General features: G+C 47.0%; 1 protein-coding gene across 1 annotated transcript in view; it reads left to right on the top strand.

Moving 5' to 3' along the window:
• Positions 1-12,972, top strand: part of MAF (MAF bZIP transcription factor) — a 347,057-nt gene that overhangs the window by 322,350 nt on the left and 11,735 nt on the right. The gene's annotated exons all lie outside the window — the stretch shown is intronic.

Genomic DNA, 12,972 nt, shown 5'->3' with positions numbered 1-12,972 from the left:
ATTTATTAATTGCCAGAGCCAAAGAGGGCCAAAGAGGCGAGGTGACTTGTCCACCGGAGTTCAGCGACTTGGAGACAGCCTGAGCCGTGACTGTGAGTCTCGCTGCTTTCTGCTGATGGCCTGACATATACAGCACCGAATGGCGATGGGGAGTGGACCTGCAACTCTCTTTCCTTTGGATGGCCTCCTCTGCAAGGATCACACAGCCCCGAGAAATCTGTACCGACTGCCCGGTGTTGAGGCCTGACCAAAGGGGAGGAGGGACCTGGGGGCCCCGGAGCTGGAGGAGCCCCTCCCCTGGGAGGGAACATCTCTGGACAAATCTGGCCAGAGAGGTGGAAACACCGCCTTCAAAAAGGGCGGCGGGAGAGCAGTGTTCATCACTTTCTGGAAACAGAATGACAGGACGATGCTGGGGACTGGCTGATTCAGCTCAGGTAGGGAGCCAGATCAGAGAGTCGAGGGGAAAAGTGCCCACTCTGGACCCTGCATTTTTAAAAAATTAATTTACCAAACATTTACTAAGCATCTGATTTGTGTCAGGTACTGGGCTAGGTGCGGTAAGCAAGCACTGTAAACAATTATGTTACTTGACTCACAGATCATGAAACAGTGGCAAAGATAGAACCAAAGAAAAAATGAAAAAATTCCAAGTTGCATTAGCTGTATGGTGGAAGAAGGGAGTAATAAAGAGACCAACTGTACCTCCAAAGAGGAGACTTTTTTTTTAGCTGAATCCCAAGAAATGCAAAAGAGTGAGTCATCTTAAGAAGGGAATTAAGAGAATTCAGGGTAAATTAAAAAAAAAATGTTCTAATTTCCTTACCAAACTCAGGGCATTGTATACCTAATGATAAATGTCTGATACAACTGACTTTTTAGGTAAAAGTTTATGGATTGACCACATATTTTAATAGAGACAGTCAACACCTCAGGTTGAATGTTGGTGATTTTTTTTTTAATCTTGGACTTGTATTAATTTCAGACAATCTGAACATCATGTAGAATTCAAGTGAATAACACTTGGCAGGATCAAACCATGTTCCCAGAGCTCAAATCCCCATCTTCAGAAAACAGTGTAAGATACCCTACTGAATGAAATCAGAAGATATATATATTTTTAAGTGAAAACGAGATGAAAAGGATTGAAAAAGAGCCAAGCGATAGTTAAGTTAATCTTCAGGGGAGGGAAAACATGTCAGAAAATGTAAACCAGATCAGTCCGACCCGTCTTACAATTCTGCAGAGGGAATTAAATTCCTGTGGAAAAACAAGTCTCTGATTATGAAAGGATTTGACTGTGTAGAAGAATCTGGAACATCTACCCTATTAAAAATACTTGTAAAACCAGGGGAATCATGTCAGAAATTAGAGAGCTAAAACAAGTGGGAGAATTCGGGCTATCTGAAATAAAGTTATTATTTCAGATCCTGTATCATATTAGACTGCAAGGAAGAGAAAATTACTTTATTATAAAAAGCAAAATTTATGACCAGATAACATCTTATCATTTTATCTCTCTCTTCTTAACCCTTTATATGTAACTCTGCTTGTCTTAACCATAATTAACGTTTTAAAAAAAAAGTTATCCCAGTGCATTTAACAAAAAGTCCAATTGTTTTATGATCCAAATAAGACAATAATTAATCCAGGCACAGGGCTGAACCTCCTTTGAGGTTTCCCAAGGGACAGACTAAACAAATAAAAAGCAGTCATTGCATATTAGGAGACATTGAGATTAGCACAACTGTGTCCCCAAATTGGGTGAGTAAAGCAAGAACTATTGGGAAACCATGTCCTTTGAGTATCCAACGTTATAAGCATAACTTGGCGAGAAACAGAATGTAAGGAGTGTTATTTCATTCTTGAATTTTACAGGCGGTGGCTGTTGTCTAAGTTAAAATCATTTTAAAGAATACACGTTGGATCTGGGTGTGCTAAAACACCACCCCCACCTTCCATTTCTAAAAATTATATATTTTTGGTGTAAAACACAAATGGGAGTTAGTTAAGGCGTGTCTGGATAAAACTATTATTTTTAAGGCACAAGCCTCTCTGGGAACGTGGGTTTGTTCCCACTGCTGCTAGTGAGGGTCAGTTGACGGTGGCAAGGACGCCAAGCAGTTTGCAGATGTCCACTGTTGCTTCCATGGTCCTGAGGAGTGGTGCCTTAGGAACTGTTTGCATGGACTGTTTTGGGCTGTTCTGGCAAAAACCCTCTTCCCTGCCCTGTGATGCTGGTTTACCAAGTGCCTAATTTCACAAAGCTCAGCAAAGAAGAGTCAGTTACTGTATCACTTACCAAATCACACTGGGTTCCCCTGGGCAAGCCTGGAGGAAAAGCAAGTTTCCTAGGATGCACACCCAAGCCAGTGGGATTGGCAGAGAGGAAGTGGAGGTGTCTTTTTTGTGCCTGTGGGGTTCACTTCTAGAATGAAAAAATCATAGGTTCATCCTCTCTTCCCTATTCATTTTTCTTTTCCCCATCAATATGCCATTTATTTCCAGATGCCTTTTTCTTCTTAAACTATTCTTAGGACACACTTTCTGAATATTATTCCTGGTCCAGTCAAAATGTCACCACCTCAGGGAGGCCCTCCCTGATCACCTGTTCTCCCACGGTCCTCTCTCCCACCTCTCCATTGCTCTCTATCCCATCATCGTGGTGTATTTTTGTGGTGTAACACTGTATCAGTAGCTGATGCTGATGTTTTCTTCTTTATTGATTGATTTGGAGTGTTTGTTTACTCTGGCTCCTGTCCACAAAATGTGAGTTCCATTGGAACAAGAGACATCTGGGAGGTTAAAACAGTACCTGGTACAGAGTCAGGAGTCAAAATTATTGAAAGGTGGATGGATGGATGGATGGATGGATGGATGTGTAGATGGATGAACGGGTGGGTAGATGGATGTATAAAGAGATGTGTAGATGGATAGGTAGGTGGATGAACATAAAGAACTGCCAATTTGGGTAGCCTTTTGTTCCTGTTCAGTTGCTAAGTCATGTCTGACTCTGCAACCCCATGGACTGCAGCACACCAGGCTTCCCTATCCTCCAGTATCTCTGGAGTTTGCTCAAACTCACGTCCATTGGGTAACCTTTACTCTTTGGCATTTCCTCGGGTCAAGTTCAGATGCTAAATCCCTGGATGCAATTCCACCCCCTACTGACTATTTTCTACATGTCAGCATCAACTGATGTCCCACAAAACCCACTGAAACCCACTTAAAAATTAACCATTTCTTGCTGGAAATTAGATTCCTATCCAATTTTCATGTTACTCTTCCTTCCCCCCCCCACTTCCCCCTCTTACCAGCAAACTGAAGAGTATGCTAAAATAGTTAAATACATGCCCAAGACAAGACTCCTTGGCTAACCAAACCAAACAAGCAAAGAGGACTCAAACTTTGTTTTTCATGGCCATTTTTTATGGGTATCTATGTGAGGGGTCAGTGTGTTTTTGGAATCCAGGGCCATGAGATAAGAGGGCTAGATGGTGAGTTTGGTGAAATCTGTAGGGTAAGACACTGTAAGGCAAAGGGAGATTCAGACAGGTAAGTGATTTCTTCTTACAAAGCAGACAACCCCTTTGTAAAATTGAGAAAACCAAAAGTAGTCATTCACACATCAGTATAATTAGGTAGGTGTGCCCACTGCTTCCCAGCACACGGAGGACAGGGGTTTCTTGTTCAGGTGGAAGAGAGGGACGATGAGTGGGCAGAGCGGGCAGGTGGAGTCGTGGTGGGGGTCAGAGTGGGTGGGGAGCTTTGTCAGAATGGCTCCGGGCAGGGAATGCCCTGGCGGTCCAGTGGTTAGGGCTCAGCCCTTCCACTGCAGGGGGCACGGGTTCAAGCCCTGCTTGGGGAGCTATGATCCTGAATGCCACCAGGGCAGCAGGCAGACAACAGGGAAGGGGGACGGGAGATGTGAGGAAGGGGAAAACCACGTGGAACCAGGAAGACTGTCTCCCAGTCTTCATGGCGTTGTTAAAATACTCCTGGATCTAGGCATCTTTGGCTTTAAAAGGCAACCCAGCCATGTCAAGCTCTATATATGGTCTTCCTCGACTCATGCCCACCAGGTGGGGTCCTGAACCATCCCATTGCCCCACTGGCCTTCGATGTCTTTTGCCAAAAAGAGAGGAGGGAGTCCAGGGCCATCCTTGACGATCAATCTAAAAGAATAATTTGGGTAAATCCCTTGCTGAGCCTTCCTGGTGTTGCTTCAACCCCAGCCCGCTCCCAGACCTCACACCTCCATCAGCCTTCCACGTGCTGGCATCATTGTTTAATCACCAGTCTCACCTTCCAATGCTTTAGCACAGGGGCTGAGCATCTTCATTAGCATTTCCTTACCGCCCTCGCCCCTGGCATGGCAAGGCCCCCGCTTATCCATTAGTTCAGACAGTAGATGTGTTTGGAGCAGCCATGATGTGCTTGGGGCTGTTCCAAGTTCTGGGGATTTCAGCAGTAAACTTGGGGGTGGCCCTCACTAGTGTACTGGCTACTGGGGAGGACAGACAGCAGGCCAGCAGCCCAAACACAAATACGTGATGACCGATGGTGAGCCATACTATGAAAGACATGATCAGCGTCCCGACATGATCCTGGACAGAATGATCCAGGAGGGCTTCTTGGTGGAGGTGATGGTTCATTGGTGGAATAACAGGCTGTTTGTTAGAATCTGGAATTTACTTTCATCCACCCAACGCCATCATTCAATGACCTAGAATCTGAACATTGGAGGTTTGTTCCCTGCCAACAACAGCCCTGAGAAGGCCACCAACAGCCTCAGCAGTGGGGTGACCAGCTCATCCTGGTTTGTCCTGGACCGCACCACTTTTAGCGTGCACAGTCTCACGTCCCCGGAAGCCCCACAGTCCCAAGCAAAGCAGGAAGGTTGGTGACACGACTCCTTAAGCGTGACCAGACAGCTTTCACTTGCTGCACCTGACCTAGCAGCACGGGGCACCTGTGCAGAGACTCCAGCTCAGCAGAATTTGAGAGGCCGTGCGGGGAGAATCTGGTAGGACAGGGAATACAAAGTCAGGAGCTGCAAACCAGAAAACCAGACTCAACCTTCCGCGTTTCAGCGGGTCAGCGCTGTGGACCCAGCCTTGGGCAGGGTGACAAACCACAACAGGGCTATGAGCAGCGGCGTGGAGTGCGAAGCCAGACCTACAGGAATCTGGTGTCCAGATCTCGCCGGCCTGTGGCCAGCATGGTCAGGGCGACCGGAAGTGACAGGAAGAGATTTCATCTGTGGCCAGGGCCACAGAGAGGACCCAGGGGATGGGGGCGTGGGGTCAGGTTCAGACCCTGTAACCCTTGAGAGAGAAAAGATCCTGCCTGCCCCGAGGGGCCATATTTAGCAAACAAAAAGACACCCAGTTAAATCAGAATTTCAGATAAATGATGGCTGACTTAGTGTAAGTATATCCTATTTTTGTGTGGGATTGCTTGTAAAAAAAATGATTTGTTGCTTTGCTGACATTCAAATTAAATTGAATCTCCCACATCTTAATCTCAACCCTGTTTCCCATTTCTGGAGAAACCCTGTGCCTGGCACCTGGTACCCCCAAAGGCATCAGGCCCCAGAAACAATAATGGTACCAGTTCAGCAGCTGTAATGCCAAGTGTTACATTTTAGCTGAAATTCACAGACGGGTCCAAATCCTACTTTTTCTAATACATGGCCATAGACTCTCTATCCATTCTTCTGTCCATGAACATTTAGGTTGTTGCCATGTCTTGGCTACTGTAAACAGTGCTGCTCTGAGCATAGGGGTGTGTGTGTCTTTTTGATTTATAGTTTTGTCTGGATATATGCCCAGGAGTGGGATTGCTGGATCGTGTAGTAACTCTGTTTCTGGTTTTACCTCCGTACAGTTTTCCATAGCGATTGAACAAGCTTACATTCCCTCCAGCAGTGTAGGAGGGTTCTCTTTTCTTCACAGCTTTCCCAGCATTTTTAGTGACAGCCATTCTGACCAGTGTGAGGTCTGTATGAGGGCTTCCCTAGAGGCTCAGCAGTAAAGAATCTGCCTGCAATGCAGGAGCTACAGGAGACCAGGGTTCGATCCCTGGGTCAGGAAGATCCCCTGGAGGAGGACATGGCAACCCACTCCAGTATTCTTGCCTGGAGAATCCCATGGACAGGGGAGCCTGGTGGGCTACAGTCCATGGGGTCGCAAAGAGTCGGACACGACTGAAGTGACTTAACACACACACGTTCTGACCAGTGTGAGGTGGCACCTCATTGTAGTTTTGATTTGTGTTTCTCTAATAATGAGCAGTGTTGATCATCTTTACTTGTACCTATTGGTCATCTGTATTTCTTCTTTGGAGAAGTATCTCTTTAGGTCTTCCGCCCGTTTTTTGATTGGGTGTTTGTTTTGTTGAATTACATGAGCCGTTTGTATATTTTGGATACTTAGCCCTTGTCAGTCGCAACGTTTGCAAATATTTTCTCCCATTCTGTGGGCTGTCCTTTCATTTTGTTTATGGTTTCCTTTGCCGTGCAAACGCTCTTGTACTTTTGACAAGGCCCCATTTGTTTTATTTTTGTTTTTATTTCTGTTGCCGTGGGAGGCCACAGACTCTTATATGATGTAGACTGAACACTCAAAACAAACCAAGACATCAGAGTGAACTCAGGAGTTCCCAGCTCTGTCGGGTCCAGTGGAAGTATAAAACCTGAAGAGAGAGGGTACCTCTTTCTATGAACCTGAAAAGAAGCAGGAGATTCCATTGTGATCTCTCTTGCAACCAGGGATAGCTCGGACTCTGGGAGAACCTGGTGGGCCTCTGCAGAGCTGTCTTTGGTGGCAGTGGATGCTGGACTTTGTCCGAGGGGACCAGAGGCAAGGCTTGACCAAGTCTGTGGGTAACCTGTCACAGTCGAGTTCAAGAAGGAACAGCCTCAGAGAGGGTCAGGATCCTTCAGGGGGTGACTGCAGGTCAGACTCCAGAAACCAAGAACCACACGCACAGGCAGGAGCAGAAATGAACAGCAGGGAGGTGTGAAGGGCCAGCAAGGGATACATGCCAGGTCAGCTGAGAACAAGTCAGGAGGGAGACTGATCAGCTGAAAAACAGGTCCCCAAGTATGGTGACTTGTCCCTGTGGGGTGGGCTTCCCAGGTGGCTCAGACGGTAAAGTGCCTGCCTGCAGTGCGGGAGACCCCAGTTCGATCCCTGGGTTGGGAAGATCCCCTGGAGAAGGAAATGGCAACCCACTCCAGTACTCTTACCTGGAAAATTCCATGGATGGAGGACTGAGCACTAGTCCCGATGGGGTGCTGAGACCACAACATGTGGGGAAATCTGACTAGACCAGGGGTTCTTTTTTTTTTTAATTAAAAAGATTTAAAAAAATTATTAGAGTATAGTTGACTTACACTGTTGCATGAGTTTCAGGTGTACAACAAAGTGACTCAGTCACACATACATCATTCTTCTCATACTGAGGAGAGTTCCCTGTGCCGCCCTTGCTGAGTATCCACCTTATACACAGCGGTGTGTGTATCTTACTCGCAAGCTCCTGATTTATCCCTCCCGGCCCACCCCACACCTCATTTCCCCTTTGTTAACTGTTAAGTTTGTTTTTTATATCTGTAAATCCATTTCTATTTTGTAAACAAGTTCAATTGTATCATCTACAAAATCAGACTCTATACATAAGTGATTCTACATATGTAGACAGATATTTGTCTGTCTGACATACTTCACTTAATATGATGATCTCTAGGTCCATGCACGTTGCTGCAAATGGCCTCATCTTGTTCTATTTTGTTGGCTGAGTAGTACTCCATTGTATATATTTGTATATATGTACCACATCTTCTTTTATCCATTCATCTGTCAATGGACATTTATGTTGTTCCCATGTCTTGGTTATGTATCTTTTTGAAATACAGTTCGGATATATCTCTAGGAGGAGTGTTCCCTTTTCTCCACATCCTCTCTAGAACTTACTGTTTATAGATTTTTGGTGATGGCTTCTGACAGGTGTGAGATGATGCCTCACTGTAGTTTGGATTTGCATTTCTCTGATGATTAATGACGTTGACCATCTTCTTGTGTAGGTTTTGGTCATCTGTATGCCTTCTTTGGAGAAGTGTCTGTGTAGATTTCCAGCTGGTTCTTTCACTGGGTTGTTTGGTTCTTTTGCTCTGGAGCTGTGTGAGCTGTTGTTTATTTTGAAGACTGATCCCTTGTTGGTCACTTTGTTTGCAAATATTATGTGCCCCCCCCCCGGCCTGCTGCCGCCCCATCCTGCGGGTTGTTAATGGGGGGTAAGTTTGCCCCCTGCAGGGCGGTTGGCAATGTCTGGGAACATTTGGGGGTGCCACACAGGTGGGGTGTGAGCCTCCTGGCATCAGGTGAGCCGAGGCCAGGCTGCCCCTCACCACGCTGCCTCCTACGGCAGCACCGTGCAACACCCTGCAATGCACGGGACAGCTCCACGCGGCCAAGGATTAGCCAACCCCAAACTGAGCTTGAGGAACCCCAGGGCAGCCTGGGTCAGTGGTGTAACAACACGCTTCCTCCTGAGCGACCTCTGAGGAGGAACTAACCACCTGGAGCTGCCGGTCTCCAGGCTCGGCACGCCCAGCTGCTGTGTGAACAGGACACTCTCAAAGCTAGAAGGGCCACGGAGAGTGAGAAATACGAGGGCGGAGATCCTCTAACCAGTCACCCCCCGTGGTCATTTTGCCAAAGCGTATGCTTGTTGACCAATTACAGCAGAGATTTACAGAGTGGAATTATGCTTTCACTGAAGTAGGGCCAATGCCATTCCCTCCCAAGCCACCAGTGAGCTCTGTGACCAGAGACAAAGTCAGCTAATAGAGCCTGGGTGTTCATGGGGGCCTGGGATTTATACTTTAATTGTTTCCACGGCTCCGTGTCACACGGAGGTATTTGTCTTGGTACATGGACACCAACGGCGTGCCATAACATTACACAGAGGATTGCGAGGTTTTTTTTAAATTATTATTTCATCTGTAATTATAGGCAAGACCAGTTTATTATTGAGAAATCCTTGAAAACATTTTAATTGAAATGGTCAGCAGCCTTTCACTGATCCAGTCCCACAGTAGACCCTGGCAACCAAAGTGTATCCAACCAATGGATTAAGAAGGAGAGTCCACCAGAGCATAAGTGTTATTTAAAATTTTGGATTTAAGTGTTGTTTTTTTTTAAAGATTTATGGCACAGTTGAAATGAGGTCAACTAGAAGCACTAAAGAATTTAATTAGAAATGTCTTCACATGCCCCCCTCCTCGCTGTAAACCCTGCATAGGTCGTCCCCAGAGGGCTTGGAGTCATTCGAGATGGTGTGTACTTTTTCTTTTTTTAACTCCTAATAAGAAGGAGCTCCGATCTCCTGCCGTGTCTTCAGTGGGGAATGCTGGGGATCTAGTCAGCAGAGGCCAGAAAGGGAGCAGCAGCCGGGCAAAGAAAGGGATGAGGGCCTTTCAGCTGGCCTGTGCAAAAGCATCATTCATTTACACAAAACAGGTCCTGAGCACTCTGTCTCAACGCCGTGTGCAAGGGGCTGGGAACCCTGATGGGAGTGAGATGCGGTCTGTACTCTCAAAGGTCTCCCGGCTGAATGCAACAAACAGAGGGGACTACGCAGACACAAGAAAACAGCACCGTTGCGTAAACATCTTGGGAAGCCTGGGCAGGATTCTGTGGAACCCAAAGGCAGGAGTGCTGGCCTTTCCCTGGAGAGCTCACTGGAGGGCATGGTCTAGGATCTGGGCCTTGGAAGATGTTTAGGAGTTCTCCTTGGAGGACCTAGAGGAGGGAGATGCAAGGAACGGAGACTCGAGGGAGAGGACACAGCCTGTGCCCTGACACAGACGTTGGTGAGGATGGCGCAGCAGAGCTGAGTGGTGGTCAAGCGTTCTTCAGGACCTAGAGGGCCAGTTAGGCATATGAACTACAGCAGAGGAGAGGCCGGAAGGCAATTCAGTTGGGAAATCAGGTGCTTGAGCTGGGAGCTCTCCCCCTGCCCTCTGAAGCTCAGGCTATGCCCGCCTACCCCCTCCAACATGGACTATGGAAGTGTCAGGGTTTCAGCCCCTGGCTGGGATCAGTGGAGTTCCGGGATGATGGTGCTGGTACCACTAAGGAGGGGATCTCAAGAGGGGGACGGGATGGATGGCTGGGTTCTTGGCTGGCAGTTGGGGCTGGGAAGGGTGTTTCCTGCCCTTCCTTCTGCTGCCGAATTCCACTGTCAAGGAATAGGCCAAATAGCAGCAGTGATCGTGACTCTCATTGCTATTGTGTGTGTTAGTCACTTGGTTGTGTCCGACTCTTTGCGACCCCGTGGACTGTAGCCCACCGGGCTCCTCTGTCCATGGGATTCTCCAGGCAAGAATACTGGAGTGGGTTGCCAGTTCCTTCTCCAGGGGATTTTTCCAACCCAGGGATTGAACCCAGGTGTCTTGCACTGCAGGCAGACTCTTTACTGACTGAGCCACCTACCACCAGCGGCTATTGTGTGCCTAGGGTGCTGGGCATTTTCTCTATTATGTTGACTATGTATAACAACCCTGCATGGTCTGGGATTTTTAGAGATTTGCCTTCCTTGCTGCTCTGCAGGGAAGAACTGTCAGCCGGTGTTAACTAAATCAGTTCCTCCCCTACTTACTCTGGAGCCCATACATGGAGCTGCCCATGTGAGAAGCAGTTTGATGCAAATCAAGGCTCACAGTTAAACTGGCTGCTTCAGTGGCTGCCACTGTGAGGCTCACATGGGGAAAAAAATCTTCCTCTACACCATGGGTGGCTTCTGTCTTGGGTTTATTTTCTCGTGGGCCAGACATCCTCCAAAGCAGGTATTAAGAGAGGTAAATTGACTGCCAGTTGCTTTGAGGATTCCTCCAGGGCATTCCAAAGTAAATTCTGCATATGCTACATGTATCAGTCAGCTTTTGCTGCATAACAAAGCACCCCCTCTCTCCAAAATGTAGCAGCTTAAAGCAGCAATCATATCTGTCTGAGGCTGAGGGTCAGCTGATCCAGGCTGGGTGTGGCTCTAGGCTATGGATTGGGTTCATATTACTTGATGTGACTCTCAATTTTTTTTTTTTTGAACTAGTGGTCCCCTGGGAGTATTCCCCTCGTGGTAGGAGGCAGGAGTGTGAAAAGGCAGAACTAGCAATGCAAGGACACTTTAGACCCCTGCTTGTCTCTTTGCTCATATCACACTGCAAAACAGGTTCCATGGCCAAGTCCATGGTGAGGCTCGTGTAGCTGAATTACTTCTTGCCCACCGAGGTCAGGACTGACTGAGGCAGTGGGTGGACCCTACATCTGGGGGATTCGTATCAGCTAGCCCTCTGCCACACAAGCCAAGGCAGGGGCTGTCGCTACCTGCTCAAGGCTGGGACAGAGCTTCACCAGTGTGTATCTACAGGTCTAAGAAACATACCTTGTGGCTCTTTATTTGAAAGGGGCCTGGAGCAGACTTTTGCAAAATAAGTTGCTTTTCTAGATGAATCTAACTCTTCCTGCATTTGAAAAATAAATGTGCACTAAAAGTAATTAACGCATGTTGGTTCATGAATAATACACTATTTTACAACTATTTGCTGAGCATAATGAGACAAGCTACTAAATTGACAATGAATGTTCTATTATGTGATTGCCAACTGTTTTATAAGATATTGAACATATTCATTTCTTCTGCCATCGTGTGTATTATCAAGCTATTGCTATTTAATAAATTAATTTTCCAGACATCTCTGGGGTCTTTGTTGGAAATCTGGCTGAGGGCGAAAATAAAATTAATTGTGTGGTCTGCGCAGAACTACCAGTGTTTGCTGGCTTACAAACAAAGTGTCACCATTGGCTGCCCCCAAAGCAGACCCTGCGTGTGGCACACAAGTGTGCAGGGAGATGCCTCTTTAGCCCAGGATAGTGTGAAAAGACCCAGTGGAGCCTTGAAAATAAGAAGGTCACTTCCCCTGTCAAGGTCTTTGGAGGCTGGGCAGATCTCTGTGAGCAGTTTCTTAAAATATTTAATGAAAGCAAAAATTAGCATTCAATCCTATTCTGTTCTGCATACTTATTTTTAAATCTGCTTGTCTACTATTTTTGAAACATCAGTGTTACTTCGTTGGGAGCCCCTCCCAGTGAGGCACAGCGGGGCCTTCTCTCTGCTGATCCCACGTTATCTGCATTCATCCCATCAAGGCCTCCAATCGAGGGTACCTTCACTGTGACACACCCCAGGTCCGCAGCTCTGGGAGTAGGCATCCACATCCCTCTGTAAAGGGAACGCTTAGGGCCAGTAGGTAAAGTCCAACGTGATTTTGTCCCCCTGCAGTTGTGTAAGGGTCCTGGATCACCTGTTTTTGGGATCTGCTTCCAGTCCCTAGTCTGAGCTCCAGGGTAACGCGGTGTATTTCCCTCTCTGCATTTCATGGTATGACATAGGAACCGTGATAGGAAGTGCTTAACAATTGTTTGCTGAGTGAATACGTGACCCATCCGATACGTTTTGTTGTTCAGTCACTAAGTTGTGTCCGACTCTTTCCAGCCTCATGGACTGTGGCATTCCTGGCTCCTCTGTCCTCCACTATCTCCTGGAATTTGCTCAGATTCATGTCCATTGAGTCGGTGATGCCATCAAACCTTCTCATCCTCTGTCACCCCCATCTCTTCCTGCCCTCAATCTTTCCCAGCATCAGGGGCTTTTTCAAAGAGTCAGCTCTTCACATCAGGTGGCCAAAGGACTGGAGCTTCAGCTTCAGCATCAGTCCTTGCAGTGACTTTTCAGGACTGATTTCCTTTAGGATGGACTGGTTGGATCTCCTTGCAGTCCAAGGGACTCACAAGAGTCTTCTCCAACACCACAGTTCAAAAACATCAATTCTTCGGCAGTCAACCTTCTTTATGGTCAAACTCTCACATCCATACATGACTACTAGCAAAATGATAACTTTGACTATAG

The sequence above is a fragment of the Cervus elaphus genome, chromosome 4 (assembly GCF_910594005.1).
Source record: "Cervus elaphus chromosome 4, mCerEla1.1, whole genome shotgun sequence".
Lineage (NCBI taxonomy): Eukaryota > Metazoa > Chordata > Mammalia > Artiodactyla > Cervidae > Cervus > Cervus elaphus.
This window is presented reverse-complemented; position numbering and strand designations above follow the sequence as displayed.